General features: G+C 45.1%; 1 protein-coding gene across 1 annotated transcript in view; it reads left to right on the forward strand.

Annotated features, from left to right (window-relative positions):
• Positions 1 to 20,125, forward strand: part of LOC135391846 (tyrosine--tRNA ligase, mitochondrial-like) — a 38,707-nt gene extending 18,582 nt beyond the window's left edge. The window contains exon 14 of the mRNA XM_064622356.1: positions 20,039 to 20,125. The gene's annotated coding sequence lies outside the window, so the exon portion shown is untranslated. The remainder of the gene's footprint in view (positions 1 to 20,038) is intronic.
• The last annotated feature ends 2,345 nt before the right edge of the window (positions 20,126 to 22,470 follow it).

Genomic DNA, 22,470 nt, shown 5'->3' on the forward strand with positions numbered 1-22,470 from the left:
GTTCTTTTTTTATTCCGTTACCCCACACAGAGGAATTCTTCCACTGTGCTCGAAACCTCGTTCGTCCGAACTTTGTCTGGCAACGAAATTAAGGAAGTCCCCGAAAAAAGACAGTGTGTGCCTGTGTGCAGATGCGGTGATGCGACCCTTGGGCCTGTGAGATTTCTGGTCTGGTATACAGTCAAACTCCTTTATAGCGAACACCTTTTTAACGAAAATACCACTACAGCGAATTTTTTTGCGGTCCCGCTGGATCCCTATAGGTCCAATAATGGCCATCCTTTTTAACGAAAATACCTTTACAGCGATTTTTTTTTTTTGCTGTCCCCTGAGTTTCGTTGTAAAGGAGTTTGACTGTATATGTTTCCGATTGCGTCGCATCGGCCTTGACCGTCTCTTGAAGTATAGGTACTTCTATGTATTTACGAGACAAGCAATTTGAAGCATCCATGTTCACGTCGGAAAAACGAGACACTAAGAAAGAGAGAGAGAGAGACAGGTTTTAGTCCTTACTTACGCACAGCTGCAACGAGGCAGATCCAGGATATTTTTCGTGGAGGGAGGGAAGGGGGGGTTGTTCAGCTTTGGACAGCACACTACATGCGCTACCTAAGGCCTATTGAAGCACCACCTGACGACGGAATTTAAAGGAAAAGGGGAGAGGGCTAGGACATGCGGCTGTATTGCTGGACACGAGCCTCCAAACAAGAAGTGAACAGAGCCCGGAAGCGTTCATAGTGCGATATGTGCACGGATAGCATTCTGATATGTGAACTGTGCAATTGTTACTGGATCTATATATTTCATCCATTAATCTATTTAAAACCGCTGTTTGTGATTATGTAACCCAAGTGTGAAATTTCCAAACAACGGCAAGTTCTTGTTACTATCATGTTGTTGCTGTAACCTTTTTGCAATCCACTCCCATCTGGAACGCTTCTTGCCCTGAGGGTAAATAAATAAATATATTCATCGTTCGGCCTCAGAAATGATCATCTATAGACGCAGAAAGACGACCAAACAGGGAACGTCGGTTGCGAAACCAAGAACATAACGATATAAACAACGATGTGATCATATGGTAATGACAACACAATGATATGTGAAATCGCGGCGATTGGGGTCGTAAGACCAAGCCATCCATGACGGCCGTAAAACGCTATGTTTCTTTTTGTTGTTGTTAAAAACGTTTCAACCTTGACCAAATCTACCGTTCTGACAGTATAGAACTCAGTGGAGAACTTATAAAAGGTAACAGGAAGACGTTCACCTGCTCTCCACCGGCACCACGACATATCGCAACAAGTCGTCAATTCTGGCCTGAAAGGCTAAAGAAGCTCTGCAAGAAATCGGTCGTGTTACAGGAACGGAACCATTAAAGTAACGAAAACGGAAAATAAAATTGAAAGAATATGAGAGGTGTGGGCGATCGCCGTAAACGCCTTCCCCTTTGAAGGCTCCAAACACGGCATTAAATGGAGCCTCGTGATTCACGTACTACGCGTCTTTATCGTGATGACGTCGCAATTACGCAACCCAGTCCTTTGCGGTGGATTTAGTAGACACCTATAAAAGGTGCCATTCGCGTACGACAACTTTTACTGTCTCTTCTACAGTTCCACAGATAAGAGCAGAAAGCACTCTATATATGAGACCGTTCCAAGTAAATTTTGTAACAGTCTTTCTGCAACTTAGATCGCAAGGAACGGATGCGAGAACGTACACATTGCTATCGATCTACGGGATCAATGCATCCAGCCTACGCGATCGTAGAGGCTGATTTTTTTTTTTTTTTTTTCTGTCTCGTGTGTGGACACGTATGTTTTCTCTGCAAAGACTGATGCAGCTGTTGGAAAGGGGTGGAGGTTGAATGAAAAGCAACCACGTTTTATTTTCGGGAGAGGAGGGTAGCTCGTAAAATATCTTTCGATGCGCGTCGTGTTTGGCAAGCCGTGAGTTTGCGTACTCCATAAAGGTTTTTCAGCTGCCAGCGAAGAGATGTCTCGGAGATTGAGCATCGCCAGAACTTCGCCCTCTTTTCTCGAGGCTTTGTGCGCGTGTTTTAGAATACGGGTTGAACGTGAAGGACGAAGAAATAAGAAGTACAAAAATTTAGTGAAGCGCTCGATCTCGGAGCGTAATACACAGCGAGATAGAGGTTGCGATTTTTCTTTAATAACAACAAGGAAATGCAGGTGGTCATGTCTATATGTTATGTTTAGCAAACAACGGCCAAAAATGTTATACGTTTAATAAAATTTTATATCGACAATTTGCCGCAAGATAGCCGGAAGATCTCGTAATAGTTTTCTTTCTCTCTCTCTCTCTCTCTCTCTCTCTCGGTATAATATGTCTTTAAAGGTACTGTAAAGCAGCACCGATCAAATGTCATTTAGTGTGACTATTCGATAGTCCAAGCCACCAGGACAAAAACTGTGCAAGTTTCATTCCAATCGACGGTGCAATTAATTAGAAAATTACAATTAAAGATTACGGGCAACACTGTACGAGGTATTCGAAATGAATCCGTACTCCTCACACATACGGCGGCAACCACATTGCATGCGTATAACACTGGGCCCCACATAACAATCCACCACAATCCACCATAAAATCCGCCCCCGCAGTCCACACAACTGCACACTACGATCCACATCTGAGGATAAGCGGATAAGCGAACTGAAATGAAATGCTGAGCCTTTGAAAAAAATGTGTCAGACGTTCAAGAAGCTAGACAGCGTCGGGACTTGTTTGTTCACAGAGGTTCACAGAGAGAGTTTGTTCGTTCGAAAGAGGCCGCGAACAGAAGGAGCGCGCAGGCGCAGCAGAGAAGTAGGGAGAGCCTCCATCGAACAACGGCCAGCGCTGGGTTACTTCGCAAAAAACACTGTTAACAGGGGTTTCAGAATACATAGGTAAACAGGAAAACTAATAATATGGTTACTAAAATAACGAAGTTCCGGTGTAATAGTGTGTAATACCAATTTTCAGTGTTGCCCGCTGTACAGGGGGTTGTTTGACACCAGGCGTCGCACCGCTCCGCTACGCCGCTCTGCTACGCCGCATCTTTCATGGCAAATTAAAAATATTTATAGCGCGTTGTCGGTCGTATGGTTCCGCATATGGTATTTAGAAGCAACAAAGTCTCTAGTCACATCACCGGCATATCATGCTTGTCTTCTGCTTTACAGTACCTTTAATGTGTGGAATCCGGTAGGCACTGAAGTCCACTGAAAGGGTACAACGTTAACGAAAGTGCCTCGGGACGAGAACCACCGATATTTCGAACACAGACTCTCCTTATTCCGAACTTCCTCTGTTCGAAATATCGGCAGTTTTCGTTCTGAGACTTTCCCATCACAGCTTCGCGTATAATGTTTGTTTGCTGAAATTTACATTGGTAATGGTAGTGGCTACGGTTCAGTAGTCAGTGATTATATGATTATACCGTGAACCGTCGTTAATATGACCCCCGATAATCTGACATGCGCGCTTTACGACCATACTCTTGGGGAACAATGCTGTGAAACCTCTGCAAATCCCCCCCGTTAATATGACAATTCCGCATTATGACCGAAATTTTCGGGAACGACCATGTTCATAATAACGAGGGTTCACTGTATTCAGCGTAGGCAACTGGACGAATGGAGAAGCCCCTGATTAACAATTCGAACGCATCTCAGTGTTGCCGGGTATTATCGCAGCTATTTTGTCAAGGGAACACCAGCGCTTGTTCGTACTGCATGTTCAAAAGGACAACACGCGAGTCAATGCAATCCAAACCATCGTCATATGGAGCATTTACCAAACGTCGTTCCCGCATGGCGCAACAGGGAGAAAATATGGTCCGATTTAATCGCAATCAGCTAACCGTCACGGACGGAAATATCGATTGGAGTTCATGGCTAATGTCCAACAGGCGCAGACTGATCTTAGAGATAAAAGTATGTCCTCTGAACACAAGAAAAAGAAGGAAAAAAAAACTTATTCAGCTTCAGCACAGCTAAAGCCTCGGATCAAGTTACGGCGATGCTGTTCGTGGTTGAACATGCTCTGAAATATCGTCCGCTTCAGCTCGACCCTGAACGAAACGACCACAGTTCGTGGAATTCTTCTGTTTGGCCGACCTTTAGATGGCACTAAATTTCGCGGGCGATAGTCAAGTATTTAACTTGGGACGAGGGAAGCAGGAAGAAAATGAAGGTAACGGTGATGCACTAAGGTATATATGCATTGCATAGCTGTCACTTGGTACAAGCAGATATAATACAAAAACGAAATAGGTCTGGAGGGCATTTCCGACAATTCTAAAAGGGAGCGCTGAGAGCAAATGCAAAAGCCCAGGGTCTCACGCGGCTCCAGGAATCACAGAGAAGATCTGCAACAGGTGCCGGCGAGAAGAAGAGACTGCGGAACACGTCATCGCAAAATGTGAATGTATTCATCCGGCACCAGGCAATGTGCGGTTTCTTTTTTTATTCAATGTTAGCGCCGCGAAGCAACTGCGGCTATGAGCGGCGTACAGATGTGGACAGATGGAGAGAGGACAGCAGGAACGCGTGGGGGACAGGGGGTTAGTATGCGTCCTGGGCCGACTTCTTGGGGAACTGTGCCGACATTCGTCAGGAAGGTCTTCGGAAAACCCACGGAAAACCTGAGACAGCGCAGCCACTGACGGGATTCGAACTCGTGTACCTCCCAGTCTCGGCGTTGAAAGCGATAATCTTAACCACTATGCAACGGGAGCTGGTATGTGCGGTGTCTGGAGCGACAGACCGGGTATCAAATTAATGCACAAAGAAAAGGAACGGCCGTATGACCGGCTACAGTGACTCTTTAAACCACCTTTATCGTGGTTGTAAAGCAGCAATTAATATTGGCAATGGCATTTGAAAGCTTGTACCGAAAGAAACCCACACTGTGAATTCTGTGCGCGACAGCGAGCTCTAAATATTTTTTAATGACGACTGAAATTGCGGTGAAAAGACGTGGGGCGACGCCTTGTGAGAAACAATCGCCTATTCGTCGAGCAACAGTGTTACATGTCCCCAACCCTCTGTCGACTAAGTCATGGGCTAAGTAGCCGGCTTCATGAACCATTCTTTAAAAAGTTTGTTCAAACGAGATAGTTCGTGACATGTATTCTCTGAAACTTCGAGAACATTGGTACATCGTGGAGATGAGTCGGCTGACTTAACTCGACTTAAATTCTTAAATTCTGACTCTGACTTAAATTGATCCCTTGTGTCTTTACGAAGGCGATAGATGTTCCGCCTATGATATCCACTTCAGATAAATAATCTCTTTATTTGTGCCAATTCTATCCGCTACGATTTACGATGGCAGCGCCATCTTGGATTGCAAACAAGCATGCAGGGTGTGGTGGTACTTGAGAGGGTCTTCTCCGTGGTAAGCGTAAAACCAGATTCTACCCCATGAGCACTCTATGTATACGCTCACTCTTTAGAAGGAAAAAAAAAGAACGAAAACCAAATAGAGAACGGCCAAAGCGAGCAGCTGAAAAACAGGAGGTCAGAGCGTAGGCTTCATTCTTTTTTTCTTTTTTTCACGCACTGTTACGTCACAGATACGAATCGGTGCATTTATTACACAATGTGTCCTGCTTGACTGTCTGCTAGTGGGATGATAATACTACTTGTTCCGGGATATAAATATTCTCTGGTGTGTGTTTTTATAAAGCTTCTGCTTGTGGGTGCTGTGAAGTAGAAGAAAGGGCGACGTTCTATTTGTAGCTGTATAATAATAATCAAGTTTAGAATCCGGCAGAGATAAGGAAGTGGTGCAGACGACAAACGAGTCCCTCAACTCAACGTTGCGGTTTCTCGGTATTTTTTTATTCTTGCTTTGTGTGTGCGTCTTGCGTACGCGAACAGACAGACGACCGCCTTGTGCGTTGAAATTACATAAGTATGGTTAGGTGTAGAATCGTGTGATATTCGACAGTGGTCCTGACTGCCGAGTCGTCCTCACATTTGTCTGTATGTTGTGTCGGTAGCAGGGTTGCGGAATGGGGGTCTCCCATTCCGTTCCAATTCCATTTCGAGGAATGGAGATTTGCGATAATTCCATTCCTTTCAATTCCTCGGAATGAAAAGGTATGGTCAGTTCCCACTCCTGGAATGGTTTGGCAACCCAATTCTATTCCGTTAATTCCCTCAATAGAAGAAAAGGACCGGTAACCATACTGGCAAGTCCAGGAGTGCTAGAGGAGATTGACATTACCAAGCACGGAAAAAGCACAAAGACAAGGTTATTTCACCCTTGACCGTGTGCAGGTGCGGTGCAAAGGGTGCGAGGGCAGAAACCCCAACACGTTGAAACCAAAACTGCCACCGGGGCACCCAGACCATTCCATTCCCATTCCTAGGACAGTTTCCGCCATCCCATTCCAATTCCATTCCGGGCTCTTCTAAATCTGGAATGATTCCGGAATCATTCCAACTCCGGAATGGCAACTCCGCAACCCTGATTCGTAGATGCCACGTGGATATATGACATGGCGTCTTGTCGATACACCAGACTGCTTCTGTATACATCGAACTGCAGTTAGTAAGGAAACGTGAGGCACAGTGAGGCATATGGGGCAGAGCGTTACATATCGACATATGCCTCATTCGGGTACCTTATAGGAAAACGAAACTGTAACTCTGTCTGTCGAACAGTGTGACACCGTCATCGGTTCACGCAAATCGGCAAGCAATCGGCAATCAGTAGGCAAATCGTATTGGCGGACGTATTTCGATGAGGAAAAAATCTTTCGATGACATTTCTTTGTGGTATACAACAATTGTGACATGAACCCTATACGCGTTATAGTTGTAGTATAGATGAAAGCGGAATCACTCAGAATTAGACTCAAGAGATGGCATGCTCTTTGCTCGAATTCAGCCACTTTCTGATACGTCCATCTCAATACCTGTGTGATGAGGCACGGTGTTACGGGAGCACATGGGGCACACTGAAGCAATGTACTCCAAGGTGGTGAATATAGTAATACTTTTACGTAATAGTCGGGTTTCTGACAGGAGAGAATGCCGCGGGGGGAATTCGAAGTTAGTTTTCTGAGGCAGAGGAAGAACAACGACAACTTTATTTTGAGAAGAAAAGACCGAATTCGCTTGTCGATCCCGACGTTTCTGATATGGCACTGCTAAACCGGAACGATATTGTTAATGTCTTGCCTACCCCACGGTGCGCTCTCAGACCAGTAGACACGTTCCCACCTGCTACACGTTCGAAGTTGACTTTCCATCAATTGATTCGTTGTATGTTATTTGTTGTATCTTTCTATATCTTCGCAATTTCTCGGAGTATCTCTTCAAAAATAACGTTTATTTTGTATGACCAGCATAGAACAACATTTGATCTAGCCAGTGGAGTTCAAAATGCAAAGTTTTATTTCATGTAAAAAAATACAAAGGAAACGACAAACTTTTTCGTCTCAGTGTGCCTCACGTTCCCCTACTATATGCGAACTCAATGACTAAGAGTCAGTAGCGCACGGATAGCAACCCATCCCCCCAAAAACGTGTAAGATGTGTTCGTAAAGCAAATGCACGCTTCCGCTTCAAAAGTCATGCATTGTAATCTCTATGACGCATGTCACGACTACATTCATTCCTTAGAAATTCTCCGCTTCTGTTTTCGAAACCTTCGTTTGCCTTTGTCAGACGGAGGCCAACTGAAACAGAAGCATAAATCCCGAGACTAAAAAAGAAGGAAGATGAGTCCATCAAACAGCTGACATCAAACGTGCTCAGCTCCGCACTCGGCCGTACAACGAACCGTGCCGCATTGACGTCAGAATGACGTCACGTACACGACGACGGGCGAGGCGTCGTTCCTTTCAATCACACTTCCTGTACGCCCCGTGAGCTTTTTTCTTGTGTGTGTGTGTTCTGTCACGGGCTCTGCTGTCGAACGGTTCCACATCCCCGTGGTGGCCAGGCATAAACGCGCCGCGACTGCTCCCGTGACGTCACTGTTGCGGAATTTTTATAGTGGGTCGTACCTCGATGTTGGAGACTGCTATTATGAGCCGTAGCGAATTGCTGTGTGGCATGCGGTTTTGCCCGGCAACACCTGTCGTCTGCTATGCGGGACCATCTCATCATCACTTTTTCCATCATTCAATGTTGTTGTTGTTGCTATGCGAGCGTGTATTGCAAAGGTTTCCTGCGTATAATCAGGTTGTTTAGGAGCCTGATTGGTTCGTGTGTTGTCAAGGGGAGATCGGCGGGGAATTATTATTACTTTTTCTTCTTTCCAGAGCAGACTCGAAAGCGGAACGTGGTTTTTGGCGAAAGTTTAGGATCGGGTTCAGCAGCAGTAGTTTGGGAGGGATTGCGGTTTTGGGCTCCGTGCCAATTAGAACATTGCCATTTATTCGCTTCGGTTTATTTTTTTAAATATTTATTATGTGTTAGCGCCGCGAAGTAACTGTGGCTATAAGTGGCGTACAGATCTGGACAGGTGGAGAGAGGGTGGGGGTGGGGTTTCGGGTTTCAATTAGCACGTTTCCCTTTGTATTTCGCGCTGCGTCATGTCTGCGCTCTTGAACAGAACTTCACCACATAGCACACCGAAGGCCAATCATTGCACGTAATGATACCGCTATTACACCAGTGTATTCGTGGAAAGCACAGGTCATACGCCTTCATGTGATAATTAACGTAACTGCATAAGTGCCACAAAAAGACGTATGTCTTCTATTTTCGACAAGTCAGGGGAGAGAATGATGTCATTCGGGGATGATGGTTGAGAGTAACCGCGTGTTCACACGAGCGACATTCCCCGGAATACTCCAACGGAAGATGCGACACGTCCACAAAATATTCCGTAGCAAACGACAGGAAAAGACGCTGGCGGTGTCGTCTGCTAAGCGCCGTCTGCTAAAGTGTCGTCTGCTAAGTGCACAGCACGCCACTCTCGACATTCGGGCACCGTATGAATGCTTAACATAACATGGGACGGAACTTCGGCTCCGTGATCAGTTTTTTCGCGTTTTCTTCCACTAGAATCTTCCGCGAGGATGTCGCTCGTGCGAATGCAGGGTAGGAGCGTGCTATGCGAAGAAGTTCTGTTTTCAAACTGTGGGAGTTAGGTGCCGCTCTAATTTACGGAAGCCAAAGGAAACTTCCATGTGGTTGGTCAAAGTTTGACACTCGACTGTGGCTATTAGACACGACTACACTTTCTCGTTTGGGTGACCTAGCACGTTTCGCGTGCACAGCTGGAGCCGATTAATTATAAAGGCGGCACCGTCAGGCTCGAACGAACAGGCGCCGAGGGAACCTTGACGAAATGACATCGTTCCTTCCCTTGATCTGTTGAGAACGCGAGGCATGCGAGGTTTTGGGACACTTATGCGGTCCTGTTAATTGTCACAAAAAGGCGTACGTTCAGCGGGATATGCGGTGAAGTTCTGTCTCAAGTGCGCATTTGTATTTGTTCGTTCGTGTGTGCGTGTCTGCGAAAATGTAGAAAGCATGTTTCGCGTATGCCACTGATAAGATACTTAGCACTTAGATATCCACTTAAACGTTCAGTATATTGTGTCATTTGCCGTGTATTCACACGAGCGACATCCTCACGGAATATTCTAGTGGAAGAAGAAGCGAAAACACTGCTCACTGAGCCGAAGTTCCGTCCCGTGTTATGCTGAGCATTTACAGCGAAATATCGGGAGTGGCATACTGCGCATTTAGCAGACGACACTTGGCAGACGACACTGACAGCGTGTTTTCCTGTCGTCTGCTACGGAATATCTTGTGGCTGTGCTCGCGCTCACGTGACAGCAGAAAGCTATGACGCTTTTCGCATCTTCCGCTTCTCTGGGAATGTCGCTCGTGTGAATACATGGTTAGGGTCAGTCCCGCAAACATGTCTAGCAGAACACGCGCGTAACACGACAATATCACCTTTTTTTCTTCTCCAGAACGCTTCGAATCCACAAAAAGTCGATCAACAGCATCACTCAACCATCTGTAGGGTTCCCGGCGTAAGTCATCGCTGACTTATTCAGCCCATACTTAGTTATGCAAGAACGTCCATTTCTCATCGACGAGCGAAGGTCGTCGCGAAAAAAAGTTCACGCAGACCCAGGGACGTTCCCGCGAACCGACTCTACATTACATCGTCGTGGTGGCATCAAGGTGTCTATAAGAGCCCGTCTGGTATCATAAATACGCTTACATATTAATAATCTCGATGCTTTCAATGGGCGGAAAGCTTCTCATGCAGATTAGAACCTGATTTTCGAGTCTTCGTGCATCGTGAGTCATGCGTTCACATTGGCGGCACCATCCAGGGTGCGTTTGCGGCAAAGTGCAAGGGTTGAGCGTGTCACGCGCCTGCTCTACGTGCTTGTATAGCGAGTTAGTCGTGTAATTCCTTCGGTGGTCCACATATGTTGACCTATTATGCGAGGAGGGGAAGTTCGTTTGTTTTCAAGCACGGCGTTGTGTATAGCGCGATTCAGTAACTTCATTTGACTTCACGTGACTTTACGACCGAATTGACTTCTGTTTCGTTCCGCTTCCGAGCAAGGCTATCAGCTGGTCTTGTTGGCTCACAGTACTTACGCTTTGGGAGGAGGGACGGGAAGTATCACCGAGTCCCAAATCCACGTTGTCAAATTTCTTTCTAGATTTCGAGCGCTTTTTTCGAGTCCGGAAGGTAATTACATGTGTGATGCTTGACTGCTCACATGTGAATTCGAAGTTTCTGAAGGTTCTCTACTACTTTAAAAGCGATAAAAAAAAACCGTGCCGGGAAACAAACAAAAAGACCACACAGCATAGTTTTTTGTTTGTTTCCCGACACGGTTTTTTTTTTTTTTTTGCTTTTAATGTATGAATTACCGAGCAGCCAAATTTTTATCCATTTGTGTTCTCTACTATTTGCTTATGTTTGCGTGCCTCTAGAATTGATATAAAAAATTAGGGACAATAGTCTAGACCAGCGTTTCCCAAACTTTTCGTTGTGTCGGATCCCCCGAACCACTGAGAATCCGTTCGAGGACACCCGTACGACTCATGTTGGCATAATTAAGGGACGTGAAGACAGAAAAGGAAAAACAAACAAGCAAACAAGGCACCGCCATGCAGGAAATGAGAAGCTAGTATATTTGTGCCTTCTCTGGTATCATATATCGTCATATATCAATATCGTCCCCCTCAGAGATGACGTGACCAGCACTCGCCAAGACGATCTTCGGCCTGTCTTCGGTCGTCGCGGACACCCACAAACATTCTCGGGGACCCCAGGGGTCCACGGACCACACTTTGGGGACCCCTGGGGGTCCGCGAGAGTGTCCGTGAGGGTCCGCGACCGTCTCTCACATTTCAGTGGGGATTTTCGTCCCCACAAACACTCGCTCGTACATGCTGCCCGATTTTTAAACACCCAGAACTTCCAAAATTGCTACAAGCATGCTTCAACGGCTAGCTTCTAATTTCTGATAGAAAAGTCCTGCAATGCACGCTTGTCCGCGTCATTCACATACAAACAACAAGAAGAAACCAGCACGAAATCGTTTCTGAAGCTGAATCGAAAGCACGCAGCAGCTGACGAGGTTGGTTATGCACTGGCTAGCATGGGAAATAGAGTTCAAGGTAACTCGTTACAAGTAACTCGTTACTGTAACTAAGTTCCTTTTTTTGGTAGCTTGTAACTTTACTCGGTACTTTTGCGCCGTGGTAACTTTCAGAGGAACTCGTTCCTTTTTCAGGTAACTTTGCCAAAGTAACTTAAGTTAAGTTCCAAGTTACTTTTAACCAGACTTGTACGTATTTGGAGTATTGTATTTAAAATACTGTATTTTAAATACAATTTGCGGTATTTTGGTACTCTACTCATTCCTTTTTATCTTGTGTATTTGTACTCTATTTAAAATACATTTTATGGTATTTTCTACTCAATACTCTAATTACATATTTTGGATCTCCCTCTCAAACTTTCTGTGTCTCGTCTTTCCATTCTCTTTCTTGTTCAGCGGAAATTTCCTGAGTCCCTCGGACTTGACCCGGATAGTGACTCTAGACCCGGACGTTGGCCCTTGTTGGAAGTCTCCATTTAGAGATCATGCCCCGTTTGTACTAATCCTTGGCCAGTGAGGGTTCTATTATGTGTGCCCTGACGCGGTGACGCCGGATTCTGACCTGGCCGAGCAGGGACATGTTAAAAGTTTGCTTTGTTCTGGGTGACATATACTTAGTGAAGTTATGTGGTATCTCTTTGTCATCTTTTTGGGACTTGTGTTTAGATAACTCCTATCACACAGCGGCGGCTAGCGCAGCGCGCGGGGTTTAGGTGATCCATGAGCCATAGCGGCGACTTGCCGCATTGACCAGTGTCCGGTGACTTTTTGTGTTCAAGGATGAATAGTATCTTAATTGTATTTCAAATACCTTTTGAAGTATTTTGTACTCTATCTTAATTACTTTAATTTTCATGTATTTATACTCTATCTTAATTACATTCTAACGTTAGTATTTATTATCTTATCTTAAATACATTTTTGAGTATCTTGTACATGTCTGCTTTTAACTCGCTTTTCACTCACGTCCACATATTTTCTTGCTTTCTCTCCGGTTCCTTCATGGTATTTTTCCCATGAAACGTCATATTCAATCAATGACAGTGTTTTATTCAGGAAGTAAGAACCGCTGACATTGAAATGAAGCCGAACCATTGTGCGCCCACAGGGGGTAAGGTGCAAAGCGTTCGAATAGACCTCTGCCAGAGAAACGTCATCATGACATTGGTAGACAGACTGAAACCGAAACAAATCGGAAGGAGGGCTGCGTTCCACGAATGGGCACTTGTTCGCTGTCTCCCATTGAAAGAAAAGTAGGACCGAGGGTCGCGTCCCTTTAAGGGACCATGTCGTAACCCTCTCAAGACCGTGGCTTTCGGGCGTGACCTTGTTCACCTCTAGCTTCGAGCGTAGTTCAATTCTACCAAAATTTTGGCGCTGTCGAACACTATGACGTCATTTGTTTACAAACAGGGAGAGGTCTATTGTTGGACAAACGAAAACGATCTAAGCATGTTGCACTCCTCCGCAGGCAACTCAAGGTCTAACTCAACTGCTCACGCGCGCTGCACCTGCGTAATGCTATTTTGTGTCCGGAGTAACTTGGAAGTAACTCGTTCTTTTTTTTTAAGTAACTCGGTAACTGCGAGTTACATTTCATGCTGAAGAACTTCGTTATTAACTTAGTTACATTTTGCACACGGTAACTTAACTTGTAACGAGTTCTTTTTGACGGGTAACTTCTCAATCTATGGGAAATACAGTGCGTCATATCGTTTTGCTTTGAGTTCGAACTGACTGAGAGCGTTCCTGTGTTTAGCGCATTTTATATTTGGCACCCTGCGGACCTCTTGCAGCGATGGTGGCACTACAGATGATACCTCTGTTTGGTAGTATCAATCTTGAGAGTTGACAAGCACTGCACCATCGAAGAAAAAGTACGGAATGGCGTAGTAGTGTGTTACAACTGCAATGCAGTGTACACAGCGCGTATCCCGGTATATTTGTGTGTGTGGGGGGGGCGTGAATTGGTTCTCACCGCTTCCGGGGGTCCGTCACCGCCAAAAGTTTGGGAAACGCTGGTCTAGACTACTGTCAACTAAATCCTATTGGTTTCACCCTCGTATTAATGCACCTTTCTAAACGAATTATCATCGACATTTTCGGGACATTACCACTCCACCAAACAACACTAGTCAATTAGCACTATTTCACACAACCGAACAACCTTTCGAGAGTGTACTTTACGCACAAGGAACTAGAGTCCAACTTCAGCTTCACTACAGCTTCAAGAGGCGTGGTGCGAGTCCGCACTTTCGGCCATTTTAATGCAAAACGCATTGTTTTTGTCCGCTGCTCGTGCAGCAACAATGGGCAGGTCGCGCGTGGCAGACGACACGTGAGCGGCATTGCGTGATCCCCGTGACGCGTCGCAAACGTCCCGCAGAAGACAAAAAGAACCGAGACACTAAACATAGCAGGCGCTATTCGGAGCTGATTCGCCAGGGCGGGCTTGTCTTTTCTGCCGCGGATTCGCCAACTTCTAGCGAGTATTTCAGTTGAAGATGCGTTTGGCGAAAAGAGTAAAAGCGGGTAAACGTCAACTTGGGCTTTGGATGTGGGGTATACGTTCGTAGAGAATTGGCGCAGACAGCATTATTTTTTTTTGCTCGTACTCCTTCGGGCGGCGAGTGGAAAATATAGCTGTCCGAAAGATGAGCATTTCGGGGTTGTCTCGCCGTTAAGTGACGTGTGAAAACATTGAGTAAGACGCGAGAGGGGGAAAAAGAAAAAGCGAAGCAGTATTTAGGCTCAGAACAGCGGTGTAACTCCTGCAGATCGGCTTCGCTGGCATATTTTGAGGTGCACGTGATACCGTGCAGACGACGCACGAAACGACGCCTCCGACCCATCAAATAGTGCGGCAGCATTTCGCAACTGTGACGAGGGTCGTAGTTAGAAAATATTTGTCTCTCCGAAAAAGTGCATTCCAGCGTGCCTCCTTTTGATCCCCGTGGCAGGTCCTCTCGATAAATTTGTACAGTGCTGGACAAAGCTTTACGGTATACGCTCCGCCGCGTTCCTTCCTCAGAGTGACAGCTCTAGCGGCGAATGGTACCGTACTGACTTGCAAACACGTGACTGGGTCACCTAGGCGCATGTCTGTGAGTCCGTACGGCTCCTTTCGCTGCTAGCGCTGTCACTCTGAGGAAGGAAGTGCCGGGGCGTGTTCGGTAAACTTTTGTCCAGCACTGGACGTGCACCGATCTCCGTCCCGTTACGCCAGTTCTGTCGGGGCTCCCAGCGTGAGTGCTGCAAACTAGGTAGCATAACAAACGGTCCGGCGGAACCACCACGGATGGAAGGAGGACGCGTGCAGGTATCTACGCGAAAGCATCATGTGCCAGATATGCCCCACAAGATTTACGATATCGCGGCAGGAAGGAAGTACTTAACGTTCACAGCATGGCATAAAAAATGTTCGTTAGGGAACCGTGCACTCGTTGCTGAGAAATGGCCACACGCGGTTATCCTGGCGCAACAATAAACACAATTCAATTCAATTTATTGGCACCCAAAGATCCCTGTAGAGGGCGTTACATGGGTGGAGTGGGGTAGGCGTAAGAAACAATATACACAGTGGCTAACTAACAACAACATAAACAAGATGCAAAAACGCAAGATATAAGATGATGCTTGATATTGTGAGTTACTTTTAAATGAGTCATGTAGTCATGGCAACTATGGAATCGCAGAAGCTGGAAGGGTCGATAATGGTAGCGACATAATGTGGGAGGTTATTCCATTCAATGAGTGTTTTAGGGAAAAAAAAAGAGAAGAATTTGCGAAAGAAGACGTGTTGCACTTATGACGAGCTACTTTGAATTCGTGATCTTGATTGTGATCGTGATCGTGATCGTGATTCGTGATTTGAACGTGATCAATGTGGGGTGAAATCCGATGAGGTGGATTGATGTAGCTTGATCCGAGGGCAGGAGTGTGGTATAATTTATGAAAGAGTGATAATCGGGAGATCCTTCTGCGTACTGATAGATCTTCTAGGGTCAATTTGTTGCTTTAGAGAAGAGATACTAGCGTATAGCGAGTAATTGTTAGTGATGAACCTGGTAGCACGGTTTTGGACGGCTTCAAGTTGATTGGTAAGAACGGTCATTGGGGGGTCCCACACAGCATAAAACATTAACACAATAACGATAATTAACACATAATTAACGCAGCATAAACAGCAATAAACATTAACACAATAACAATAATTAACATACTATAATTGACACACAATAATTATCACATAAACATAATTGGAAATGGCCACACGCCGTTATCTTGACCGTGACGCCGCTCAGGAAGCTAAGGGATTGCCGCCGAAAAAACGTGCCATTCGCGGTCGGGACCGTTCAACGCTGATCACGGATGATTTGTCCAGAACAAACGACGGTAGCGATAGGCATGTGGTATGGGAGGCATCACCGCTGTGCAAAGAATTTAGATCCGAATCCTTGCTTAAAGCTTGAAAATAATAATTGTTCACGGAAAGTATTCAGTTATTTGCAAATTAAGGTCGTAATACATTGTCCTGGAATGTGTTAGGAACCTCGCGGAGGGAATTTGAAGGGATTTCCGACGTTCTTCACCTCGGGGATTTTTCCAGCACTACCCCACAACCTTCAAATGCCAGCTTCGAATTTTCTGATATCAATATTGGCCTGGATCGATGAAACGTTCGAAACATCTAATCAAAATAAACTTGCTCTCTGTTCTGACACGAATATACACGGCAGTAGCTATGTGAGGTTTGTGTCATACACCCCCAGCAGCACCATCCTCAAACGGAAAATAAAAGCGAGAAAATAGTGCAAATCTAAAACCACATAGGGACACAGCCAGACACACACACCTACACACAGCACTGCCTTTATAATGCATTAGCAACATGCCCGGATGTGGACCCCCCCCCCCTCCTCCCTTATGAACTATCAAACGGAAAGCCTGCTCTTGATTAGCTCCTGCTTTGCGGTCTAGGCCCTCTATCGGTGCATGTTTCAAGCGCCAGCTTTTGCTTTCACCTTTCACGATTTATCGAAGGTGTATCGAACCAAAGTGAAATTAATGGTGAATTTCTGGTTTTCTAATACGTCATCGAAAAATGGCTTAACCCCTTAGGAGATTTTTCAGTATTAAATTTCAGTTTCGTTACATGTGTACAGCACTTTACACTCTTAAAAATGAACTTCACCGCATAGCACGGTCCTAGCCAACCATCATCTCGAATGATATCGTTATATTCCCCGATTTGTTGAAAACGGGAGGCGTACGCCTTTTTTGTGACACTTATGCTGTTCATAATTGTCACAAAAAAGGCGTACGCCCACCGTTTTCAACAAATCAGGGAAGATAACGATATCATTCGAGATGATGGTTGGCTAGGAGCGTGCTATGCGGTGAAGTTCATTTTTAAGAGTGTACCTCATCACTTTACATTGGGAACACCTATACAACGTGCGAATTTCTTTTTAATTGAAATTGTTTGACGAAGTGTGGAAGAAGACGAAAACAAATTAATTTTAAGTAGAAATCACTGGCCTTCGTGTCTAAAAACGTGGCCTCGATATCAATAGACATTGTCTTGTCTTACACAGACAAACGGTATGACAGTCTCCATCCAAAAAAGCGACAGTATGCTCCCTTGTTGCCAAGAGGCGTTCGCGACAGCTGCGAGCATCATCCACAAATCACTTTCACACGTCTCATTACTTGTGTCATGACCCCTTTAATGACTGCGCAACACTGTGAAACCCAAGGAGTGGGGCTAATGAGTCGCAAAAAAAGGTGGCGCTAGCATCGGTCGTGGGTGGCTTCACGCAGGGGTGTTACGAGGGTCAAAAGGGGTAGGACGTGATCTACGAAACTTGATACCCCACCGCATGCAAATGTCCAAAAAGAGTTGAGTCTCCGGGGAGGCGTACAGGTGCTTAGGTACGGTTAGATGTGTACGCGGTGTCGGCGTTCTTGAAGGGGTGGAGGAGTTGATCCACTGTTACGTCGCGTAGTTCATCTTGATAATGACGCGAGTGGGAAGGTTGTGTGTTAGCTCTATTGTGTTTGGTTACGTAATTACGAGGGAGAAGCGTCTCTGGTGTTCGCCGCGCGCGCGTGGCGCCAGTGGATTCTGTGCTGGGAATGCATTCGCAATGCTTCGGGAAGACACATATTTTACGCATACAACTGTGGTTCTTCCGGCAGGAGTAAGTCGCGCTAGGTAAATATTGTGTGGTAAGCAACAGGGTAAAGTTTCACAGTTTGTAATGGAAATTTGAGAGGTTACGAAAAAGTTAGTAAGCATCACAAGAAGTTACTTGTACGAATTTTGCGCCTCATAGCAGACAGCGTTTTATTTTTCTTCTTCTCCTTTTTTTTTTTTTTTTTTTGCAGCGCCAACAGCGACCTGTTACTTCACGTAAACTTATTCTCCATGTATCGGCAGTTCCTCTCTGACACAAAATGCATTTGTTAGCTCAAAGATGGCATATTTATTTCATTTCTCTCTCTCTCTTTTTCAGTTAGAGACATGGATTACTGTATGTAGTCGAATGCCGCAAGTCGAAGCTGTTTAATGTAGCATTTGCAGTCATTCACGTAATGTCTGCCGTTATTCAAGCTTTTTTTCTCTCTTCTGTGCAACCGAAACTTCTTAGTATACTTACTTAGTACTTACTTGGTATACTTACTTAGTATACGTAGTATATTTTAGCTTCCCCTGTCCCTGTGGCGAGATACTTGCGACGTCTCCGGTCCCTTTGGCAGATAAGTGTTCACGCACACAACAGATCATTCATCACGTACACTTTATTCAGATATTCAGGGTGACTTGGTGTTACGCAACACACAACCACATTTACATTCGCTCCATCAAGAGCTGTCCGGTTCGTTTTAATCCCACCATCATGGAAACCTATCGTTCTAATCACCTACGATAAAGACTTAATTACCGGGTGGACACAATCATTTTCAGTCGCTAAATACCCCACCTAATTCTCACCACCATCCCTTCGACATCGCTCCCGCGGAGAAATCAGTTTGTCAAGTGTCCGCTGTACGTGTATATTGCAACTCTTGGAACTCCCACCTGAAAGTTAGGCAATGGTTCGGCAGAATCTTTCAGAGACAGGAAGCGATATACCTTAGATAAGAAACGTCTCGAGCAGCAACGCCGTTCTTTCTTGCGAGTCCACGCCCGCTATCTCTGTCGTGATCGGTGTACCGGCGTAGCGTCCCGAAAGAAAAGATAATTAGTATGCTGGTCAGGGGGGGGAGTCGTTTTGAATAATGGGTTGAAGTTGTACGGCAAGGGGGGGGGGAGGGGGGCGCTCGTCGAAGGAGGCCTTTCTTTTACTTTCGTATAGCTTTAAATATTGATTAGAAATGATTGCCGGCCGCGGATGATGCAGGTCACACATGAGGCTGGCCCAAATTGTGGGGCATTGTTTTTTGTTCGTCTCGGTTTGAAGGCTAAGTGGCTATCGAACATTGGGCAACCTGCGCTGTTTTCGAACGGGGGAGAACGTGATTTGAAGTTAGGTCAAGTCAGCTTATATTTCTTTGGTTTAGTTTAGTTTAGTGCGTACACAGGTTACATTGTCTAGGAAGCCCAGTATAGAAGACTGGAATTAGGGCTTGGTTACAGTTAGATCTCACAGACGTACACGGATGCAAAAATGTGCAACCCTGCAGTTTGTATTGTTGACTGATTAGATGGGTCACAGAATCGAGTGAGCTCATCTTCCTTATGGTTTTAGCCTACCATTCCCTATGTCGTAAATTTACTGATTCGCTTTGTTTAGCCCAACAAAGTCAGCAACTGAAGCCAGTTTTAAAACTCTGCCCCCATTGCTTTTGCACTTGAGTGTATAACGCTGTATCGTGTGCTTCAGAAAAGCGCCAACACTCCTGTTCTGTACAGTTAACTCACCCCAAATTTGCGATGGATCATCTGGGGAGCACTTGGATATTCCCAGTCGCGATCTCGAAATCCAAGTTCTCGAAACAAGGAAGATCAAGGCGAATGCGTGATTGCTTCGTAAGGTGATATGCCGTCTTTAAGAACATAACATCACTATTTAACTACTCAAATTCACAGGTTTTCGATGCCTATCCAAGTCGTATTAGCCACATTTTAGCAGCGCTTAGCAGGGCGTACACGACGGAGCGCAGTATATATTAATGTTGGTTATAGTTTATTATTAGGTTAGTTCAAGTTCGATGTTTTGCATTTTTATGCATAGGTTAGTCTCAGTTCGCCGTTGGCAGTTTCCCGTGCGCGACTGCGCATTTTATAGTCAGGTAGCATTTATTTACGGTAGTTCACTTTGCAACGGGAATTTCGATCACTTTATTTCGAGGTACACCCGTTTCCTGTCGCTGTCTTGCTTAATCGACGACTGCGATATTTCAATCTTGCAGATTCAAATCTTCATGCGAAAGTACTAAAGAAAATGCCAAGCAAAAGGTCTGTATATACTCCGAAAAGTGATTTGTAAATAAGAAGTCTATCGATGAAACTTTCCAATCATGTCACATTCATCGACTGTGATTGTCCCGTCACGAACTCTCTTCTTCCAGACATCCGATCCCATTCCCTCTCGTAGCGGACACGCATACATATACACTTCAACGTAACGCATTAATAGGTCACAACTGGCAGTGTGGCGACAGACACAGGTCATGGCCTGTAGTCGTGCCGCCTGGTGGGCATGAGACCGAACTTCACACCCTGTTATTTGACGCCTACCAGGCGCGAACAATTCTTGCCCCTTTTGTCTTTGCGTAAACCTTGATTTGGCCATTATTACACTTCATATATATATTTTTTTGTTTACTGTGTGGGTAGATAGAGAGGTGAAATAGGCCTGGCGCTGCGAAATGATTGATTGATCTGTTGCAGACGATTTCTGCATCGGACGGGTGTTTTCGTCTGGCTTCAAGGACAGTGATTGATGGAAGTAGTTTTCTTGTGTGTTGTACGTGTTGAATGGTTGTGTATTGAGGTCACGTGAATGAATGACACAGTTCTCTGTTTGTTCTGTGATTGACTCGTTGATCCCCGTGGAGTCCGTGGGGACTCAAGAGCGCGGTCTCACGCTTACGTTGTATAGGTACGACGTGTATAGGTACCTTGAGTACCCTACTCAAAATACTGCATTTTTAAATGCTTTGTTTTAGTACTTGAGTGTCTTACAGTACTTTTAGATTTTTCTCCGGGACACCAGTCTCCTCTCTGTGCTTGCGTACCTGTGTGCTGTGTGTTGTGTTTTTGCCTAATGTTCTGTTGATGCTGTCTCACTGACTCTACTGACTATCGACCCCTATACAGCGTCGTTCATCATCTCATCATCAGGACACATCTCGTCCTGTCCATTGTGCCTTGGGGTAGTGAGCCGCACCTCATGTTGAGAATTTCCCCAATCATCATCATTAATGAATCTGTTGTTGTTGTTAGTGTCTTACTCGCAGTACCTTTCGGAAGGGAATTTGTATTCTATAGCTCCAATACTATTTTCGGTATTTTTTACAGAATGCTGTAATCACTTCTCGTTTGTCTGTGTGTCTTTATGCCATGTTCAGTTTCAGAACAGGGTGCCCTTGCTTCCATGATCTTTTTCCTTTTCTTTTCAATGCATTGTGGAGAAGGCCAAAACTTATTCACCAACTAGATCATTCTTCAAAGAAAGAGCAGTACACTACTCCAGTGGTGAATCACACCAGCTCATAGTCACTATTTATGTGTTGTTGTTGTTGTTGTTCTTCAAATAAAGAGAGGAGTGCTGACTGACGAACACTGTGAAATGCTTGATAATGTATATATGCCTAAATGAAAGGAACAGTTATCAGTACCCGTGACCAATACTCAATTGAATTACGTTTTGATGAATTTGCTACCCTACTTAATCTCTCTCTTTCCATAATTACTTTCTTTTCCAAGTATATATACGCTATGTTAAGAACGTTATCGCTCCAGCGTTTAGTCTAGTAGTCTAGTAGCTTAGTCTAGTAGTAGGCAGTAGTCGTCACGTTCTGGGGATACCGGGAGTGCTGAAGAAAAATGGAAAGCATGTGATATCAAGGTACTATGTGATTATCTGTGTTTAGTCCGTGCGATCATAACAGAGAAAGGGCGCATATCAGTCAGATAAGCGAGGTGGGGATTGGCGTAGCCTGTCTGACGCTGTTATGTTTTCTTCAGCACTCCCCGTTGCGAAGTAAGCTCAAGAACACGTAATTCATTGGTGGATAAGTGAGAGGAAGAGCGTCCTTTTGCGCTTCACCGCTATCAGCCGCGCCAAAAATATGTAAACCGAAACCAATAAATTACTGCAACAAATGACCCGCTTCGGTGGCAGATTTTTCTCGAAAGGGTGTCCACTGAAGGTCCCAAAAGGGGTAGTACCCATTTTAATGCCAACGGCGCCCTGCTTTGGAAGTTACGTTTTTCACAAAACGCATTTGAATGTTTATTTAAATAATGAGCACCTCCCACTCATTCACACGGTGCGCAGCCTGTACACTCTTAGAAATGAACTTCACCGCATAGCACGCTCCTAGCCAACCATCATCTCGAATGATATCGTTATCTGCCCTGATTTGCTGAAAACGGGAGGCGTACGCCATTTTTGTGACAATTATGAACAGCATAAGTGTCACAAAAAAGGCGTACGCCTCACGTTTTCAACAAATCAGGGCAGATAACGATATCATTCGGGATGATGGTTGGCTAGGAGCGTATGCGGTGAAGTTCATTTTTAAGAGTGTAGGTGGTATCGGACAGATACTTCTAAAAAAGAAAGTTCTTCAATGGGTGCACCCGTTCGTGAATTCTTTAGCCCGGGGATTTAACT

This window comes from Ornithodoros turicata, chromosome 4 (genome assembly GCF_037126465.1).
Source record: "Ornithodoros turicata isolate Travis chromosome 4, ASM3712646v1, whole genome shotgun sequence".
In the NCBI taxonomy this organism is placed as follows: Eukaryota; Metazoa; Arthropoda; class Arachnida; order Ixodida; family Argasidae; genus Ornithodoros; species Ornithodoros turicata.